Genomic DNA, 12,563 nt, shown 5'->3' with positions numbered 1-12,563 from the left:
GTCGGGACCACCTCTAGCTCTAATATATAAATATATATATATATATATATATATATACACACACATGTATTTGCCGATAGTACGTATGTACTAATTCTTATTCATATATTTCTTCTTTTTTTTTTTTTTTTTTTTCAGAAGAAAATTCTTTACTTATAGATGAATGCTGGGAGCGGGAGCCGCAAACGGTGCCTTCACCGACAATCAACTATAGGCCACCTGTTCTGGGAGCGGGGGGCGCACACGCCGCCGTACACCAGGAGAGGGGCAATTGTATATTTAAACACTTATCTATAGGCGGATGCCGGGAGCGGGAGCCGCAAACGGTGCCTTCACCGACAACCACTATATGCCGCCTGTGCTGGGAGCGGGGGGCGCACACGCCACCGTACACCAGGAGAGGGGCAATTGTATATTTAAACACTTATCTATAGGCGGATGCCGGGAGCGGGAGCCGCAAACGGTGCCTTCACCGACAACCACTATAGGCCGCCTGTGCTGGGAGCGGGGGGCGCACACGCCGCCTTACACCAGGAGAGGGGCTATTGCTGTATTTATACACCATCTATAGGTGGATGCCGGGAGCGGGAGCCGCAAACGGTGCCTTCGCCGACAACCACTATAGGCCGCCTGTGCTGGGAGCGGGGGGCGCACACGCCGCCTTACACCAGGAGAGGGGCTAGTGCAAGTTCTATTAGCTATAGGTGGATGCCGGGAGCGGGAGCCGCAAACGGAGCCTTCACCGACAACCACTATAGGCCACCTGTGCTGGGAGCGGCGGGCGCAAACGCCGCCTTACACCAGGAGAGGGGCAGAACAAATAGCAGCAACAAAATCAAAGAACCGGCACAACCGAGTTGGCCGCTTAACATAAGTAGGTTACAGATGCCGGGAGAGGGCTAGCAATGCAGCTTCACCGACAATGCAACTATAAACAGACTGTTACTCACGTGCAGCGCACAGCACCGGGAGAAGGAGCGAGCATGCTACCTAGACCGGCGCTTGTAACAGCTGGTCAGTAAACTTCATCAGCCGAGGGAAAAAAAGGTTACATACCTCTCGGCAGTTCGCCGCGGTCTCTGAAGGGCGAGCAGCTCGCAGCCTCGACGGGACGTCGCGAGACCACCAGCAGCGAACGATGAAGTAGAATTGGTTTTAGAATTCGTCTCATATGCAGACGCAGTACTTACCTTGCGCAGCGAGAAGATGAAAAAGGACTGACCTGCTGATGTTGCCGGAAGTATATAGGCTCTCCGGGGTCAGCAGGGGGTCACGAGTGACGTTGTTGGTATTAACACTCGACCTGCGCATGCGCAAGATGTATCATCCAGTGCTTGAAAGCACCGCCTCTGGCGGTCAGTAAGGATGAAATAGAACTCAGAGCTCTGCTGGGTTTATACTCTGCTAGCATGTCATTCATGTATTCTGGACCTAAACCATTCCGTGATTTGTAGACGAGCAGCAGAACTTTAAAATCTATTCTGTATCTGACCGGGAGCCAATGTAAAGACTTGAGAACTGGGGTGATGTGATGTGATCTCTTTGTTCTGGTTAAAACTCGGGCTGCAGCGTTCTGAATGAGCTGCAGCTGTTTGAGACTCTTTTGGGGGAGTCAAGTCAGAAGACCGTTACAGTAGTCAAGTCTGCTGGAGATGAAAACATGAATCAGCTTCTCCTGATCTGTTTGAGACATGAAACCCTTAATTCTGGATTTGTTCTTAAGTTGATAAAAGGCTGATTTGGTGACTGATTTGATATGATTGTTGAAGGTCAGGTCTGAGTCTATCAGCACGCCGAGGTTCCGGACTTGGTCTTTAGTTTCTAGAGACAGTGACTCAAGATGTTTACTGACAACAAACCTCTTCTCTTTGTTGCCAAACACAATGACCTCAGTTTTTTCTTGATTTAACTGAAGGAAATTTTGGTTCATCCCCTTTTTGACTTGCTCTAAGCAGTCGCACAATGACTCTATAGGACTGCAGTCATCTGGAGACAGTGCGAGATATATCTGTGTGTCATCTGCATAGCTGTGGTAGTTGACTTTAGAGTTCTTCAGAATTTGACCGAGAGGCAGCATGTGTAGAGTGAACAGAAGGGGTCCAAGAACTGACCCCTGAGGAACTCCACATGTCATAGCCACTCGATCAGATTGATTACTTCCAATAGTCACAAAATAACTCCGCTCCTCCAAGTAGGACCTGAACCATTCTAGGACTGTCCCGCTGAGTCCTGCCCAGGTTTCCAACCTGTTCAGCAGTATACTGTGATCCACAGTGTCAAATGCAGCACTGAGATCCAACAATACCAGAACTGACACCTTGCCTGAGTCAGTGTTCAACCTTATGTCATTTAACACTTTAATAAGAGCCGTTTCTGTACTGTGGTGAGGTCGGAAGCCTGACTGAAATTTGTCAAGGAGTCCACTGGAGTTCAAGAAGTTACTGAGTTGATTAAAAACCACTTTCTCAACAATCTTGGCTATAAAAGGAAGATTTGAGATGGGTCTGTAGTTGGTTAAAATGGAAGTATCCAATGTTCTCTTTTTTAGGAGTGGCTTGATGGCAGCTACTTTTAAGGGTTTAGGAAACGTGCCTGATTGAAGTGAGCAGTTTATTATTTGCTGCAAATCTGTTTGGACAGAGCTTACAATAGTTTTAAAGAAGTCAGATGGCATTGTGTCAAGACAGGATGTTGATGGTTTAAGATGCTGGACTGTTTCTTCAATGGTTTTTTGGTCAACTGTATTGAATTCTGACATCATAGTTGATTGATTCCTAGGTGGTTTTAAGGTTTGCATCATTTTATTATTTTGCTTTAAAATGCTTGAAGTGGATACCGTGCACACTAACTGCCATGGGCATGAGGAAATCCTAAACTGTGATTGAAAAGGGTCTCCAAAAACACTTTGAGAGTTTTCAAAAAGAAAAGTTACTTTTGTGTAAAATAGTAAAAAAGACATGTACCTCATTTTGCATTTAGCTTTGCGTGATGTTTACAGTGGTAATATATCAAATTTAACCCTGCAGATAATCCAGAAAACACAGACAAACTTCAGGATAGAGTGTAATCAAATGAAATAAATCTTTTTCTGAAGGCCATCAAATGCTTATTTCAAGATACCATCTGAAGGAGCTATAATAAATGACAATTGAAGAACTTAAAAACTTTGTACAGAAATGCTCCTTTATGTAAGCAAGTGAATACATAATAGTCAGTTGCACTTTGTTAAAGTTAATTAGTCTGTGACCATTTGACAGCTGTGTCAAACTGAACATAAAAATAGGATGGATCTTGTAAATTTGTCTTAGAGGAAACATTTTAAACTAAATTACTACCTTCTGAAGATTAATTTTGCATCAAGCTTATTCCCATGGTGTAGATTACTGAAAGTAGGGGTTGCTATGTTATTTTATAAGAACAAAAACACTCACCATTATCTCTTCTTGAGAGAAATCTTGTTTTAATTAAAACACACTTTTGGCTGCCATACACTGACATCAAAATGCCTAGAAGTTCTTATCTAGATATGTTTTGGCTTTTGAAATCGAAGTAAGGTAGAAATACTGCAATGTCTGCATATTACACCTGCTGAATAAAGCAAAATTGATATTTAAAGTTATATTTTCCTGAGCATGGCCTCGGAAGTGTAGTAACATAAAAGATGAACATTTACTGCTACAAAATGCTTCTTTATGGCAGAAACCTCCATATCCAGTCAAAATTATATCCATTCAAAGGGACCAGTGTGAGGGAGAGTGGTGGTGGGTTTTATAAACATCTTTAACCTGAAGACTTGTATTATACAATATAATCAACTGACAATGTTCCAAGCACCACTGCACCATGATTATTGAGACTGCACCTGTTGGTCTTTTTATTCTCCACAGGCTCATTTATTTTATACTCACAATGTTGGCAAATTTTCCTCAGAAAAAAACTATAATTTAAAAAACAAATGGTTCTTGATTTCAGATCACTGTGGACAAAAGTCATGCCCACTTTCACAGAGAACAGGCTTAGATAATTACTACCATACTCAGCTGACTATTTGATGTCTTTTTCATATGGTATTTTTTCCTGATCTTATCTAAAGAAGATTTTCAGAATGTACTGACAATTTGGCAAAGGCAACTCTTTCGTAGATAGAAGGTGCTATTAAGAAAAATCATTATGAAGATATTGTGCTGAAGGTGTTTCAGGCTGCTAAAGAATAACTGTGCAGCCATACATAACACTTACAATAACTTAACTTAACATGAAGCTTGTTCATGTATGAATGCATAAACATCTCCTTTCTAACTATTTTGCCTTTGTTCAGCATTTCATGTTTTATTTTCATGGAGATCATGGCAAATTCATTATTTCTAAAATAATGTTTTTTTTTCATTTCTAGAGCATAGTTGTTATTACAAAGGACTTTTTCTTAACTGCATGCAAAAAAAAAAAACATTCTAGATGCAGTGGCTGTTTATATAATAAGTCTGCTGTCAGATAGTGTCTCTTACTAATGGAAAATGCAAATTGGCTCTTCATGGAAGGCTAGTAGTGAAGGTATTACTGCTTAATTTTTGACGCCATTAAAAAAGCTGTAAAATCAAGAAAATGATAAGTCAGACTTTTGAAAGTTTGGTGTGAGAGATTGTTTTCCTAAACTGGGTGTCCTTAAGATTATGTTATTGAAGTTCTTTTGAAGTAGTTTTCCAGTACTTATATTCTGATACTGCAAATCATAAAGGAGGATGTCCTTTAAAGAGCAATGGGTCACCTTATTAGCTGCCTGTGAACTGTACCGCTGAATTAAAATGAGGTATACCATGACTAGCCAGTCAGAGAGGCCACAGAGGAATGTGAAGAGTGAAGGTGGGGTAGGAGGATTGGGGCAGAACATGTCCTAGATGTAAATCGAGATGAAGAGACAATGATAGGAAGCGAGTCAGTATCTGTGTAAATCTGTGTGGGAAAATAGGGAAAGGGAGAATGAAGGAACGGGTAAGAGATGGTGAAAGAAAATGTGTGCGGATGAATAGAAAAAGCCATCCCAGAGTAAACGATTGGAGTTGTGCTCCCCTGTTGTATGCACCAGATGGTGTTCATTGATTATTCATTGCATGAGATGGATGTCACTGCCACCACACACAGCTCTGCTTCGTTGTGCTCTCTGCCTCGGTGCACCTGGGGGCAGAGAAGGGAGTGGGGGAGACGTATGGGGCTGCATAAGGCAGTAAGTGGATGTTGAGGGTTGGATTTTGAAGCTGATTCACAGATTTTCCAAACACATAAGATCACACAGAAGATCGAAATCTATGCTGATGCATTTGCTATAATGAACGCACATGAATCATCTGGATTGGAGGTGTAATGCAATATTGGTTTTAGATTAGTCAGAGGTCGTGCAGATGAATGTATCAGTAGATGCAAATATTAGCTGCATTTTCATATGATTAGGACTGATGAGGATTTGCAGACTGCTCCTAGTTGTATAGATGATACCCATCACCAAACACACACACAAGATAACAGAGTGCCAGAGATACCAAAAAAGTTCAATCACTCTTGGTTGACCCTCTCTTAACCAAGCTGTTTCAATCTCCTCGTGATGGAATTCACGATTACTCTGTCACTCCCAATTTGCATTCTTAATGGCTGAGGTACCAACGGCAAGACATAAAACATGGCGGTGTCGGTGGCTGAGATAAGTAACATGACTGCGATTATCTGAGAGATGAGAAAGAATAGTGCAAGGTGTTTATGTATCCTATGCAACCTTTAGAGAGCAGGTCACGCACTGTTCATGCGACGGAGGTTGATGGCTTGAGCACATAATTATGCATTGCTGGTGCAGAGAGGCAAACTGCCTGGAGATATTGATCTGGTTATATCTAATTCTGTTTTCGCCGATTTTGTTGAGACTAAAGGTGTCAGGTGAAACGAGTAATCAGGCTGCGCTGACTTGACTCCTGCAGAACAACTGCTGAGGAGAATGGATGGACTTGGTGCTGCATTTGTTTACAAATTGAAGATTTTGCCAATACCTAGACATGCTACATGAACAGGCCCTTACAGTATTAAAGTAATTGAGTTATTGACATATTATGGTGAAGCTGCCAGACAGTAACAAAGCAGGGAAGATGCACAAGATAGGAATCATTTGAAGTCTCTTATTGGAGGCGGGTGGTTATTTAAAATTATTTTAGTCTATGACGAGCTCTGAAACAAGTGCTTCGTTGTGCTGGTTTACCACCAGATTTTATTCACTGAAATTATTTTGATTCTATCCTCTGGTTTCATTTGTGGTAAACAGGTGATGCTGAATAATTCATTGTTCTGAACAGACTGTCTTCAAATCAGCTGGAAGGGTTAGAAATGCTTGTGCTGAATCAGAATCAGGGCCGCTAACAGGTTTGGCTGGGCCCGGGACAAAATTCTCTGAATGCCCCCCCCCCCCCCCGTAGCAACCCACCCACACCCACCTCTACTTTCCTAGTCTCTCATTTATTGCGGATAAACCAAAAGGATTATTTACCACTTTGTCTGGATATGAATATGGACTGAGTGGGGTTATGGCTTTCAAAATCCTACCACAATAAAACTCACGCTATTTTATTCATTTAGAGCTCATAAACTGCATATTTCATCAACCATTTTTCACTTGACCAAGGGAATCATGTTCAGGGTACTTTTATTTATCGCCAGACCCGCGTGTATGTCTGCTGAACTTTCTGAGAATGTTCGGGGAACAAGGCGGAGCCCATTCATCTGGCAAGTGTCAAGTTAAATCAGTCTAAACGAAAGTTACAGGCTACCCCAAAACGTAACGTTTATAACCCATTCGTTACATTCAAGTCTATCTAAATGGCAATTTCACACGTTGCCATGTCTATACTGGCTTATTTGAAACAAAATAAGGTTAAACCAGAGCTGCGTTACACTGGCTATCATTCAGCTGACCGGGGATGATTCTCAAATCAATTCAGCCTGATTGGTGTGCGTGCCTGAAACATTTGGACATATTTGCGGACTAATGCGCATATTCTTTTTTTTTTTGGGGGGGGGGGGGCCGCCCATTTCTGGGCCCGGGACAAAATACCCGTTTGTCCCCCCCCTATCGGCGGCCCTAATCAGAATCCATGAGTCACCATTAGCTATGGTGAATCTTACCTCGCTAGAGATAAATTTAAAGTCACTTGAGATCTGGATCTTAAAATTACAATCCCCGCCCCCACATTTGATGGACTTACTCACATGTTACTTGAACTGAAGGCTGAAAAAGAAAAAAACAACAATTCTTAAGATCAAACGAAACGTCTGATGTTTATTTCAAAATCAATATTTCTAACAAACTTAAAAAAAAATTTTCAACACAAACTTTCTCCCAATGTGGAGAGACCATACATCAAAAAACAGTGTGAACATGTGACTGACTAACAGGCTGGAGCTTGTTGCTCAGAGCTTCCCTGTGATGATTGGCTAGTATCCCTGAGAAGAATATTGGCACAACTCAAACATGAACAAGAGTGTGACATCTCCTGTGTGCACAGATGGCACACATTTCACCACCACAGCTTGTTAGCAATAAATACCCACACACAAACGTACATGCACATGCAAGTACTCATGAACATGCACATACACATACAGCTTGACCCTTGGCAGAGAACCGTCCATGTTGCTTGCAAAATGCTTTATGGTATGCACCACAACTGTCATCACTACATGTGTCCACGTAAGTGTAAAAGGAAACTGTCCTGTATGCTTTGTGGAGACTAGTTACATACCAGAGTGTATGAGCATTGGAATGCATTTGGTTATGCACAGAAATCAGAACCAAAACTACACAAACAGATATTTTCTTCAGAGCCATACAGAGTAGTCAACTCATATTTAAGTTGACAATACACATATGAGAATATTCTGATATTCAAATTAAATAAATCATTACTGAATGCAGATTGGATTTTCTTCAATATTTCAAGGTCCTTACCACCCATTTTGACTGTCACTGCATGTGTGAAATATTGTCTTCACTGACTAAATGACAGTTTGAGGTCTCTGCATATACAGTCTACTGGTTATGTTCTAAAACCACACACCCAGAAGCAACCCAACCTATTTTTCATTCCCAGCAACAACTCCACACTTTAATCAGGTAGGTTGTTTTCATGGATTTTTATCATGCCTGCTTATGCTCAGTGGCGATTCTAGAGTCTGTGGGGGCCCCAAGCAAAAGAATTTCCGGCGAACGTTGCCAACATTCGCAAACACTCTGAGGGGCTTGTTCTCCGCGAACATAGCCTACAGTGGAACTTGACGTGAGTTTGACGAAGTCAACAATGCAATTACGGAATTGTAGAATGGCATGTTAACTAGACAATCTTTGACTAAGTCATTTAAATTTAACTGTTCAAAGAAAACATGTTCACCACGAACGTTCGCCACTGTTTGAGACAGTTTATAAAGTAACTAGACAATTTTTGATTGAATGCACCTCAGCTCTCGGGGGCCCCCTAGTGGCTCGGGGCTTCAAGCAATTGCCTGCCTTGCCTGTTGACAAGGTGCGCCTCTGCTTATGCTGGATTGATTCCCGTTCTTAACAGACCGGCATCTCTGCCAGTGAAAGGATCATAAAACAATTGTGGTCAGTCCCAAATAACTCAAAGTCTGATTTTTTATTTTTGCAGCTTTTGCTCCAGGTGTCAAATACAGCTGGAGCCAGTGTTTCATGGTACCAGAGTCGAAGATCACATTGTGTACCTAAACAGTGTTGATTTTGGTTTGGCTTTTTGTGGCTATTTTGAGCTAATTCACAGCCTGGCTGAAGTGCAGGTTTAGAGGTCAGCAATAATCAGCAATTTCATTTTAATAGTGGATTAGCTAATCCTGTGAGGGTGTGTTAAATATTGCAAATTACTGACTTTAACAAACTAAAACCAATGTCTCTCTGTCTCTGTTGTTTGGCTTTGCAAGCCTGAGACTTCATGCTCTTCATGTAAAAGCCTGTGAATGCCACACTTCTTGAGTTGAAAAAACATGTCACAGGTTAAAATGATCGAGGCTAAATTTATGGTTGCTCCAAAATGTCAACGCAGGAAATAGATCTTGTGATCTTACAGTCTACATGATGAAAAGTGAGCACGTGTTTGGTGGTAAAAGGGTGCATGTGTGGCATACTCAGCTCTGTATATGCACACATCCTTATGAGAACAGTGTATTTCAGAAAATGCTAATTAAGGACACATTTTGTTGGAGAGCAGGTGTTTGAGTTGCTGACAAGGACACAACTGTAAACAAAACCAGTGCCACTGAGAATCACAAAGGGGACATCTGAGTTTATTTTACTTTGCCTTTTCATTCCTCTGTAATTAAAATGAATTGTCTTTATTGCTGTTGTTCTTCTCTCTCAGTCCTGTTCTTTATGGTTCTATTGATTTATTATCGGCTGTCATTCCATCCCATGCAGGGCTTGTAATAGGTTTTCCTTAAATATTGCCCCCAGCACCAATGAAAACTTAGCTTTTATTTCTGTTCCCCTGTAAGTGTGATAAATCTGAAAGGAAATTTTTGGTGATGAAACAGAGTCAAAGCAGTGTGTTTGAGAAAGTCTTGGTATGTGTCATCTTATATCTAATTCAAAAGGGCTCACTATGATTGCTTCAAAGTGGGAAAGGTCCAGTGCCATGGAAATGTCATTACTGCTTTGGTTCTCCTGACAGTTAAGAATTAATCAGGTTCTTTTTTATCATAAATGGAATTTTAACTATTTGGTGGACCATAGAATATGAGACCATCTCCAGAGCCTGTTTTCAAATGATAGAATAATGAAATAAGACCACACTTTACATTGAAATGATCAAACATAAAACCCTTGAACATATTTTATAATGCAACATTTTCTATGAAATACTGCAATTTTCAGATTGATTTGACCATTTCATTCCAAGACAGTTTCTTCTTGTAGGTTGGTGTGTGTACTAATCTAAACATCTCTTGATATCTAGGAAACTCTGTGTAAAATATAAATAACTAGAAATGCACTCAGAGAGTGCAGACCTCCGCCAACCGCCAACCTACCTGTGGATAGCGAGCCATATATGGACATACGTTCCTGATGTGGGCTACTTGTTCTTTGGCGCTGTCAGCAGAAGAGGTATTCCCTTCTCCCTATTCATTATTGAACAGCAGTGTTCGCCGTTATTAATTATTATTATTATTATTATTATTATTATAATGTTTGGTCGGAAAGCAGTGTTCGCCGTTATTATTACGCTATATGCAGTTATGCACACTGGCTTGCCGTTGCAATCTTTTGTTGTGCTAATTACAGCAAATCCGCGCAATATGCATTCAATCCACGCACTTCCCTTGCAGTTCGCTTACAGAGCCAACAGGAGCACAGAAGATGCCATCGCCCACGTCCTCCACACGGCCCTCTCCCACCTATAGGGCAGGGGCACCTATGTGAGGATGCTGTTTGTGGACTACAGCTCCGCATTTAATACCATAATAAAAGATGGCAAGCTCCGGGACCTGAGCCTGAACACACCACTGTGCGACTGGATCCTGGACTTCCTGACAGACCGCCCCCAGTCGGTGAGAGTGGCTGGTCGGACCTCCTCCAGTCTGAGTCTCAGCATTGGGGCACCACAGGGCTGTGTCCTCAGCCCTCTCCTGTACTCCCTGTACACCTACGACTGCGTAGCGACACAGACATCGAACCATGTTGTGAAGTTCGCTGACGACACGGCAGCGGTGGGTCTGATTTCTGGCGGCGATGAGTCGGCCTACAGGAAGGAGGTGGCAATCTTGGAGCAGTGGTGTATGGCCAATCACCTCTCTCTGAATGTCAGCAAGACCAAAGAGATCGTGGTGGACTACAGGAAAAAGAAGGAGGAGCTACAACCAGTCACCATCAACGGCTCAGAGGTGGAGAGGGTGGACACCTTCAAATATCTTGGTGTAAACATTGAGAAGGACCTGACTTGGGACTGCCATGTGACCGCAGTTGTCAGAAAGGCCCAACAGCGCCTGTATGGACTCAGGCGCCTGAAGCAATTCGGCCTTAGACCCAACACCATCAAGGACTTCTACAGAGGCACAGTAGAGAGCCTCTTGACAGGCAGCTTCACATCCTGGTACGGCAGCTGTACGGACAGAAACCGCAAGGCGTTGAGGAGGGTTGTTCGCACTGCCAAGAACATCACCGGGTGTGAGCTGCCCAGTCTGGAGGACCTCTACGCCCAGCGCTGAACAAATCCCTGAGGAAAAACCTTTTTTCCCCGCTAAAATCCAAAAGGGTGAAAGGATACAAGATCCTACAAACGCGTACCAGCAGACTGAGGAACAGTTTTTTCCCACAGGCTGTCAGACTTTTAAACAACAGTGAAAACTGATATGCTTGCCTATGTTTATTTATTTATTGTTTTAAGTGTTTTAGGTTTTAGGTTGTTTTTATCATGTTTTATTTTGTTTTTAGTATATCGGAGCTTCCAAGCGCAAAGTTTTTCACATGTATGTACCCACAGTGCATCTAAGTGACGAATAAAGTGAATCTGTATCTGAATCTGAATCTGAATCCATGCATTCTGTCTGGCTTTGGCTCTGTTTGGCTTTGGCACCTTGAGGTCGCGCCACCTTGCGGAGGTCGCGCCACCTTGTGGCAGGTCGCAAGATTGCAGCACGAACAGACGAACGAACATCCAGACAAACAGACAAACTCGGGCGATCACATAACCTCCTTGGCGGAGGTAATAAAAGTATGCTGTGGTTTGCAAAGCTCATAAACCAATATTTAATTTACAATAGAATATGAAAAACATATTTTGATATGAAAAAGGATGTTATCTATTTCACATGAAAAATGAGCTCATCTTAAATTTAATATAGGCAACATGTCTCCATTGTTTACTGTTGTACAACATCCCCTTTCACTCTGGCAAAATTTTGTAAACGTCTGGGAAATGGGGACACCAGTTGCTGCATCTTTGGGCAGAAAGCTGTCCAATTCTTGTCGGATATAAGATTGTAGTTGCTCAAAAGTCCTGGGTATTCTTTGTTATATGTTTTCAGTAATCTACTATGGACCAATGCTGTTGTAACGGATGTAGTATGCTGTAAAGTATTATCTTATTGAAATATGCAAGCTCCTTCTTGAAAAATATTGGAGGATATTGCTCCAAAACTTGTACATACCTTTAAGCACTGGATGGTGGGATTCCAGATTTACAAGTTCCCAATTCCATAGGCACTAATGTACCTCCATGCCACCAGAAGTGCAGGCATTTGAAATTAGCACCAATAAAAAGATGGATTGTTCCTCTTCTCTTTAGTCTAGGGCATGTGGCATCTAATCATCCATGATATCCCAAAAACATTTGAATTTTGAATTTATTTAATCACAGAACAATTTTCCACTTTTCCTCTGTCCATTTTAAATGAGCTTTGGCCCAGAGAAGATGGCAGCATTTCTGGATCATGTTCACATATGACTTCCTCTTTGTATAATAAACCATTAATCTGCATTTGTGAATAGTAGTAATTTCTGGAAGTGTTCCTTAGCCCGTGGAGTG

This window comes from Odontesthes bonariensis, chromosome 22 (assembly GCF_027942865.1).
Source record: "Odontesthes bonariensis isolate fOdoBon6 chromosome 22, fOdoBon6.hap1, whole genome shotgun sequence".
Lineage (NCBI taxonomy): Eukaryota > Metazoa > Chordata > Actinopteri > Atheriniformes > Atherinopsidae > Odontesthes > Odontesthes bonariensis.
The sequence above is the reverse complement of the archived record's forward strand: the minus strand, read 5'-3'. Positions refer to the sequence as shown.